This window comes from Tachypleus tridentatus, chromosome 2, assembly GCF_004210375.1.
Source record: "Tachypleus tridentatus isolate NWPU-2018 chromosome 2, ASM421037v1, whole genome shotgun sequence".
In the NCBI taxonomy this organism is placed as follows: Eukaryota; Metazoa; Arthropoda; class Merostomata; order Xiphosura; family Limulidae; genus Tachypleus; species Tachypleus tridentatus.
In genome coordinates this window covers 6,240,738-6,250,913 of record NC_134826.1, presented here as the reverse complement: position 1 = coordinate 6,250,913, position 10,176 = coordinate 6,240,738, and positions in this window count along the sequence as shown.

Below are 10,176 nucleotides of genomic sequence, written 5' to 3'. Positions count from 1 at the left end.
TTTGCTTGCATACAAATAAATAAAACAGTATAAAACATATACATTTTGATACTAAATATTGTAAAATTAAAATATAAATCTTCCTAAGGAAGTTTTTCTTCTGCACACAGATGGTGAAAGTCGAAGAACATGTGTCTCTTGGAGCTACGACAATTACAGGAAAACCAGGAGTCACATCTTACACAGACACTGTGCAACCAAAAGCTTCCTTATCATCTAATAACACAGATAAGCTCCAGAAAAGTGAAAGAACAACTGGAATGACACCAGAAGTCAATTCAACTCAACAAACTGATCGAGATGGAAAACATACAACTTCATCAACTGTATCACAACTTAAACAAAATACAATTCATAAGGCCTGGAGTACAAAATCTGTCGCCACGAAAGAAGAAACCGAAATAGTTTCCAAGTTATCGACAACAACCAACATGTTGGATGAAACAAGAAAATCATCCACAAAACACAATATATTGGATGATATCACTAATTCGCAAACAATAACTAGTAAACTTAATGAAACTGATGGCACCTTAGCAACACCTAACATCCCTAGTGAAAAAATAGGTTCAACAACAACAACAGATGCACCCAAAAAAACTTCTTATTCATCAGATACAACTAACATCCCAAGTGAAACATTTAATTCAACAACTGATGTCTCTGAAAAAGCTTCTCAGTCATCAGTTAAAACTGATATCCGAAGTGAAACATTTAATTCAACAACAACAATGATTGTACCTACCAAAACTTCTCAGCCATCAGTTACAACTAACATCCATACTGAGACATTTAGTTCAACAACTGACGTATTTAAAGAAACTTTTCATCCATCAGTTACAACTAACATCCCAAGTGAAACATTTAGTTCAACATCTGATGTACCTAAAGAAACTTCTCATCCATCAATTACAACTAACATCCATACTGAAACATTTAGATCAACTACTGAAATACCTAAAGAAACTTCTCATCCATCAGTTACAACTAACATCCCTAGTGAGGCATTTATTTCAACAACAACAACTAATGTACCAAAAGAAACTTCTCATCCATCAGTTACAACTGACATCCCAAGTGAAACATTTAGTTCAACATCTGATGTACCTAAAGAAACTTCTCAGTCATCAGTTACGACTAACATTCCCAGTGAGACAATTAGTTCAACAACAACAACTAATGTACCTAAAGAAACTTCTCAGTCATCAGGTACAGCTAACATCCCAAGTGAAACATTTAGATTAACAACAACAACTAATGTACCTAAAGAAACTTCTCAGTCATCAGTTAAAACTGATATCCGAAGTGAAACATTTAATTCAACAACAACAACGAATGTACCTACCAAAACTTCTCAGCCATCAGTTACAAATAACATCCATACTGAGACATTTAGTTCAACAACAGACGTATCCAAAGAAACTTTTCATCCATCAGTTACAACTAACATCCTAAATGAAACATTTAGTTCAACAAGTGATTTATCTAAAGAAACTTCTCATCCATTTGTCACAACTAACATCCCAAGTGAGGCATTTAGTTCAACACCAACAACAACTAATGTACCTAAAGAAACTTCTCATTCACCAGTCACAACTAGCAGCCCAAGTGAAACATTTAGCTCAAAAACAACAACTGAGGTACCTAATAATACTTTTCTGCCATCACTTACAACTAACATCCCTAGTAAGGCATTTATTACAACAACAATTGATGTGCCTAAAGAAACATCTCATCCATCAGTTACAACTAACAACCAAAGTGAAACATTTAGTTCAACAAAAACAACTGATGTACCTAAAGAAACTTCTCATCCATCAGTTACAACTGACATCCCAAGTGAAACATTGAGTTCAACAACTGATGTATCTAAAGAAACTCCTCAGTCATCAGTTACAACTGATATCCGAAGTGAAACATTTAGTTCAACAACTAATGTACCTAACGAAACTTCTCATACATTAGTTACAGCTAACATTCCTAGTGAGACAATTAGTTCAACAACAGAAACTGATGAATTTAAAGAAACTTCTCAGTCATCAGTTAAAACTGATATCCGAAGTGAAACATTTTATTCAACAACAACAACGAATGTACCTACCAAAACTTCTCAGCCATCAATTACAAATAACAACCATACTGAGACATTTAGTTCAACAACTGACGTATCCAAAGAAACTTTTCATCCATCAGTTACAACTAACATTCGAAGTGAAACATTTAGTTCAACATCTGATGTACCTAAAGAAACTTCTCAGTCATCAGTTACAGCTAACATTCCTAGTGAGATAATTAGTTCATCTTCTCATCCATCAGTTACAACTAACATCCCAAGTGAAACATTTAATTCAACAACTGATGTCTCTGAAAAAGCTTCTCAGTCATCAGTTAAAACAGATATCCGAAGTGAAACATTTAATTCAACAACAACAATGATTGTACCTACCAAAACTTCTCAGCCATCAGTTACAACTAACATCCATACTGAGACATTTAGTTCAACAACTGACGTATTTAAAGAAACTTTTCATCCATCAGTTACAACTAACATCCCAAGTGAAACATTTAGTTCAACATCTGATGTACCTAAAGAAACTTCTCATCCATCAATTACAACTAACATCCATACTGAGACATTTAGATCAACTACTGAAATACCTAAAGAAACTTCTCATCCATCAGTTACAACTAACATCCCTAGTGAGGCATTTATTTCAACAACAACAACTAATGTACCAAAAGAAACTTCTCAGTCGTCAGTTACAGCTAACATTCCTATTGAGACAATTAGTTCAACAACAGAAACTGATGTATTTAAAGAAACTTCTCAGCCATCAGTTACAACTAACATCCATACTGAGACATTTAGTTCAACAACTGACGTAACTAAAGAAACTTCTGATTCACCGGTAACAAGTAGCATCCCTAGTGAGGCATTTATTTCAACAAAAACAACTGACGTAACTAAAGAAACTTCTGATTCACCGGTAACAAGTAGCATCCCTAGTGAGGCATTTATTTCAACAAAAACAACTGATGTAACTAAAGAAACTTCTCAGTCATCAGTTACAACTAACATCCATACTGAGACATTTAGTTCAACAACTGACGTATTTAAAGAAACTTTTCATTCATCAGTTACAACTAACATCCCAAGTGAAACATTTAGTTCAACATCTGATGTACCTAAAGAAACTTCTCATCCATCAATTACAACTAACACCCATACTGAGACATTTAGATCAACAATTGACGTAACTAAAGAAACTTCTCATTCACCAGTAAAAACTAACATCCCTAGTGAGGCATTTATTTCAACAACAACAACTGATGTACCTAAAGAAACTTCTCAGTCATCAGTTACAACTATCATCCCAAATGAAACATTTAGTTCAACAAGTGATGTTTTTAAAGAAACTTCTCATTCACCAATCACAACTAGCAGCCCAAGTGAAACATTTAGCTCAAAAACAAAAACTGAGGTACCTAATAACACTTTTCTGCCATCACTTACAACTAATATCCTTAGTAAGGCATTTATTACAACAATTGATGTGCCTAAAGAAACTTCCTATCCATCAGTTACAACTGACATCCCAAGTGAAACATTGAGTTCAACAACTGATGTATCTAAAGAAACTTCTCAGTCATCAGTTACAACTGATATACGAAGTGAAACATTTAGTTCAACAACTAATGTACCTAAAGAAACTTCTCATACATCAGTTACAGCTAACATTCCTAGTGAGACAATTAGTTCAACAACAGAAACTGATGAATTTAAAGAAACTTCTCAGTCATCAGTTAAAACTGATATCCGAAGTGAAACATTTTATTCAACAACAACAACGAATGTACCTACCAAAACTTCTCAGCCATCAATTACAAATAACATCCATACTGAGACATTTAGTTCAACAACTGACGTATCTAAAGAAACTTTTCATCCATCAGTTACAACTAACATTCGAAGTGAAACATTTAGTTCAACATCTGATGTACCTAAAGAAACTTCTCAGTCATCAGTTACGACTAACATTCCCAGTGAGACAATTAGTTCAACAACAACAACTAATGTACCTAAAGAAACTTATCAGTCATCAGGTACAGCTAACATCCCAAGTGAAACATTTAGATTAACAACAACAACTAATGTACCTAAAGAAACTTCTCAGTCATCAGTTAAAACTGATATCCGAAGTGAAACATTTAATTCAACAACAACAACGAATGTACCTACCAAAACTTCTCAGCCATCAGTTACAAATAACATCCATACTGAGACATTTAGTTCAACAACAGACGTATCCAAAGAAACTTTTCATCCATCAGTTACAACTAACATCCTAAATGAAACATTTAGTTCAACAAGTGATTTATCTAAAGAAACTTCTCATCCATTTCTCACAACTAACATCCCAAGTGAGGCATTTAGTTCAACACCAACAACAACTAATGTACCTAAAGAAACTTCTCATTCACCAGTCACAACTAGCAGCCCAAGTGAAACATTTAGCTCAAAAACAACAACTGAGGTACCTAATAATACTTTTCTGCCATCACTTACAACTAACATCCCTAGTAAGGCATTTATTACAACAACAATTGATGTGCCTAAAAAAACATCTCATCCATCAGTTACAACTAACAACCAAAGTGAAACATTTAGTTCAACAAAAACAACTGATGTACCTAAAGAAACTTCTCATCCATCAGTTACAACTGACATCCCAAGTGAAACATTGAGTTCAACAACTGATGTATCTAAAGAAACTCCTCAGTCATCAGTTACAACTGATATCCGAAGTGAAACATTTAGTTCAACAACTAATGTACCTAAAGAAACTTCTCATACATCAGTTACAGCTAACATCCCTAGTGAGACAATTAGTTCAACAACAGAAACTGATGAATTTAAAGAAACTTCTCAGTCATCAGTTAAAACTGATATCCGAAGTGAAACATTTTATTCAACAACAACAACGAATGTACCTACCAAAACTTCTCAGCCATCAATTACAAATAACATCCATACTGAGACATTTAGTTCAACAACTGACGTATCTAAAGAAACTTTTCATCCATCAGTTACAACTAACATTCGAAGTGAAACATTTAGTTCAACATCTGATGTACCTAAAGAAACTTTTCAGTCATCAGTTACGACTAACATCCCCAGTGAGGCATTTATTTCAATAAAAACAACTGATGTACTTGAAGAAACTTCTCAGTCATCAGTTGCAACTAACATCCTAAATGAAACATTTAGTACAACAACAGATTTATCTAAAGAAACTTCTTATCCATCTGTCACAACTAACGTCCCTAGTGAGGCATTTAGCACAAAAACAACAACTGAGGTACCTAATAATACTTTTCTGCCATCACTTACAACTAACATCCCTAGTAAGGCATTTATTTCAACAACAATTGATGTGCCTAAAGAAACATCTCATCCATCAGTTACAACTAACAACCCAAATGAAACATTTAGCTCAACAAAAACAACTGATGTACCTAAAGAAACTTCTCATCCATCAGTTACAACTGACATCCCAAGTGAAACATTGAGTTCAACAACTGATGTATCTAAAGAAACTTCTCATCCATCAGTTACAACTGACATCCCAAGTGAAACATTGAGTTCAACAACTGATGTATCTAAAGAAACTTCTCAGTCATCAGTTACAACTGATATCCGAAGTGAAACATTTAGTTCAACAACAACAACTAATGTACCTAAAGAAACTTCTCATTCACCAGTCACAACTAGCAGCCCAAGTGAAACATTTAGCTCAAAAACAACAACTGAGGTACCTAATAAAACTTTTCTGCCATCACTTACAACTAATATCCCCAGTAAGGCATTTATTTCAACAACAATTGATGTGCCTAAAGACACATCTCATCCATCAGTTACAACTAACAACCCAAATGAAACATTTAGCTCAACAAAACAACTGATGTACCTAAAGAAACTTCTCATCCATCAGTTACAACTGACATCCCAAGTGAAACATTGAGTTCAACAACTGATGTATCTAAAGAAACTTCTCAGTCATCAGTTACAACTGATATCCGAAGTGAAACATTTAGTTCAACAACAACAACTAATGTACCTAAAGAAACTTCTCATTCACCAGTCACAACTAGCAGCCCAAGTGAAACATTTAGCTCAAAAACAACAACTGAGGTACCTAATAAAACTTTTCTGCCATCACTTACAACTAATATCCCCAGTAAGGCATTTATTTCAACAACAATTGATGTGCCTAAAGACACATCTCATCCATCAGTTACAACTAACAACCCAAATGAAACATTTAGCTCAACAAAAACAACTGATGTACCTAAAGAAACATCTCTTTCACCAGTCACAGCTAATATCCCAAGTGAAAAATTTAAATTAACAACAACAACTAATGTACCTGAAGAAACTTCTCAGTCATCAGTTACAGCTAACATTCCTAGTGAGATAATTAGTTCATCTTCTCATCCATCAGTTACAACTAACATCCCAAGTGAAACATTTAATTCAATAACTGATGTCTCTGAAAAAGCTTCTCAGTCATCAGTTAAAACTGATATCCGAAGTGAAACATTTAATTCAACAATAACAATGATTGTACCTACCAAAACTTCTCAGCCATCAGTTACAACTAACATCCATACTGAGACATTTAGTTCAACAACTGACGTATTTAAAGAAACTTTTCATCCATTAGTTACAACTAACATCCCAAGTGAAACATTTAGTTCAACATCTGATGTACCTAAAGAAACTTCTCATCCATCAATTACAACTAACATCCATACTGAGACATTTAGATCAACTACTGAAATACCTAAAGAAACTTCTCATCCATCAGTTACAACTAACATCCCTAGTGAGGCATTTATTTCAACAACAACAACTAATGTACCAAAAGAAACTTCTCAGTCGTCAGTTACAGCTAACATTCCTATTGAGACAATTAGTTCAACAACAGAAACTGATGTATTTAAAGAAACTTTTCATCCATCAGTTACAACTAACATCCCAAGTGAAACATTTAGTTCAACATCTGATGTACCTAAAGAAACTTCTCATACATCAGTTACAGCTAACATTCCTAGTGAGACAATTAGTTCAACAACAGAAACTGATGAATTTAAAGAAACTTCTCAGTCATCAGTTAAAACTGATATCCGAAGTGAAACATTTTATTCAACAACAACAACGAATGTACCTACCAAAACTTCTCAGCCATCAATTACAAATAACATCCATACTGAGACATTTAGTTCAACAACTGACGTATCTAAAGAAACTTTTCATCCATCAGTTACAACTAACATTCGAAGTGAAACATTTAGTTCAACATCTGATGTACCTAAAGAAACTTTTCAGTCATCAGTTACGACTAACATCCCCAGTGAGGCATTTATTTCAATAAAAACAACTGATGTACTTGAAGAAACTTCTCAGTCATCAGTTGCAACTAACATCCTAAATGAAACATTTAGTTCAACAAGTGATTTATCTAAAGAAACTTCTCATCCATCTGTCACAACTAACGTCCCTAGTGAGGCATTTAGCACAAAAACAACAACTGAGGTACCTAATAATACTTTTCTGCCATCACTTACAACTAACATCCCTAGTAAGGCATTTATTTCAACAACAATTGATGTGCGTAAAGAAACATCTCATCCATCAGTTACAACTAACAACCCAAATGAAACATTTAGCTCAACAAAAACAACTGATGTACCTAAAGAAACTTCTCATCCATCAGTTACAACTGACATCCCAAGTGAAACATTGAGTTCAACAACAACAACTAATGTACCTAAAGAAACTTCTCATTCACCAGTCACAACTAGCAGCCCAAGTGAAACATTTAGCTCAAAAACAACAACTGAGGTACCTAATAAAACTTTTCTGCCATCACTTACAAGTAATATCCCCAGTAAGGCATTTATTTCAACAATTGATGTGCCTAAAGACACATCTCATCCATCAGTTACAACCAACCCAAATGAAACATTTAGCTCAACAAAACAACTGATGTACCTAAAGAAACATCTCTTTCACCAGTCACAGCTAATATCCCAAGTGAAAAATTTAAATTAACAACAACAACTAATGTACCTGAAGAAACTTCTCAGTCATCAGTTACAGCTAACATTCCTAGTGAGATAATTAGTTCATCTTCTCATCTATCAGTTACAACTAACATCCCAAGTGAAACATTTAATTCAACAACTGATGTCTCTGAAGAAGCTTCTCAGTCATCAGTTAAAACTGATATCCGAAGTGAAACATTTAATTCAACAACAACAATGATTGTACCTACCAAAACGTCTCAGCCATCAGTTACAACTAACATCCATACTGAGACATTTAGTTCAACAACTGACGTATTTAAAGAAACTTTTCATCCATCAGTTACAACTAACATCCCAAGTGAAACATTTAGTTCAACATCTAATGTACCTAAAGAAACTTTCATCCATCAATTACAACTAGCATCCATACTGAGACATTTAGATCAACTACTGAAATACCTAAAGAAACTTCTCATCCATCAGTTACAACTAACATCCCTAGTGAGGCATTTATTTCAACAACAACAACTAATGTACCTAAAGAAACTTCTCAATCATCAGGTACAGCTAACATCCCAAGTGAAACATTTAGTTCAACATCTGATGTACCTAAAGAAACTTCTCAGTCATCAGTTACGACTAACATTCCCAGTGAGACAATTAGTTCAACAACAACAACTAATGTACCTAAAGAAACCTCTCAGTCATCAGGTACAGCTAACATCCCAAGTGAAACATTTAGATTAACAACAACAACTAATGTACCTAAAGAAACTTCTCAGTCATCAGGTACAACTAACATCCCAGGTGTATTATTTAGTTCAACAACAACTAATGTACCTAAAGAAACGTCTCATCCATTAGTTACAACTAACATCCTTAGTGAAACAATTAGTTCAACAACTGATATATTTAAAGAAACTTCTCAGTCTTCAGTTATAACTGAACTCCCAAGTGAAACATTTAGTTCAACAGCAACAACTGATGTACCTAAAGAAACTTCTCTTCCATCAGTTACCACTAACATCCCAAGTGAAACAATTAGTTCAACAACAAGAACCGATGTGGCTAATAAAACTTTTCATCCATCAGTTACTTCTGATGTCTCTAATGAGACATTTGGTTCAACAACAACCAATGGACCTAAGTAAATTTCTTATCGATCAGTTATAACTAACATCCCAAGTGAGACACTTAGTTGAACAACAACTGATTTAGATAAATAAACTTCTTATTCATCAGTTAATATTAACATATATAGTGTATTTTATAAGGTTATTTTTGCCAATTAACATCTGAGAACGCATGTCCTTTATTAATTTCAATTAATCTTCCAATATGATATTCGGTTTAAGATTAGTTTTATTAGATCACCTAGGTTGACAATAGTAGTTGATTTTTTTTAGCATAACGTTAAAACAATAATAGAAGATTTCAACCACAGTGTACGATATTTTTTGTTGTATTATGATATTATATATTTAACTAATATACTCAGAAAACATAACAGTGACGACGTAGTATTTGGAACTTTAGTATTTAGTATAAAAACATAAAAATATCAAGTATATACCGTAATTAATAGCACGTGTTATGTTTAAATGAAACTAAGTGTTATCTCATAAGTTTATAGAAATATTATTGTTTGAAATACGGCTAATAATCCTGTGTATTGTTTCATATATTGTTCACTGGTGTCTACAACTAATATTTCTATATATTGTTTCTTATATTGTTCACTGGTGTCTACAACTAATATTTCTATATATTGTTTCTTATATTGTTCACTGGTGTCTACAACTAATATTTCTATATATTGTTTCTTATATTGTTCACTGGTATCTACAGCTAATATTTCTATATATTGTTTCTTATATTGTTCACTGGTGTCTACAACTAATATTTCTATATATTGTTTCTTATATTGTTCACTAGTATCTACAACTAATATTTCTATGTATTGTTTATGGTTTTCTTGACAGATTTCTTCTGTTTATTTAAAATTTTCTAAATAACCAAATTAATATTATTCACGTGTTATTTCACCAATTACATGCCTGACAATAAAACTACCTGTTCATATCT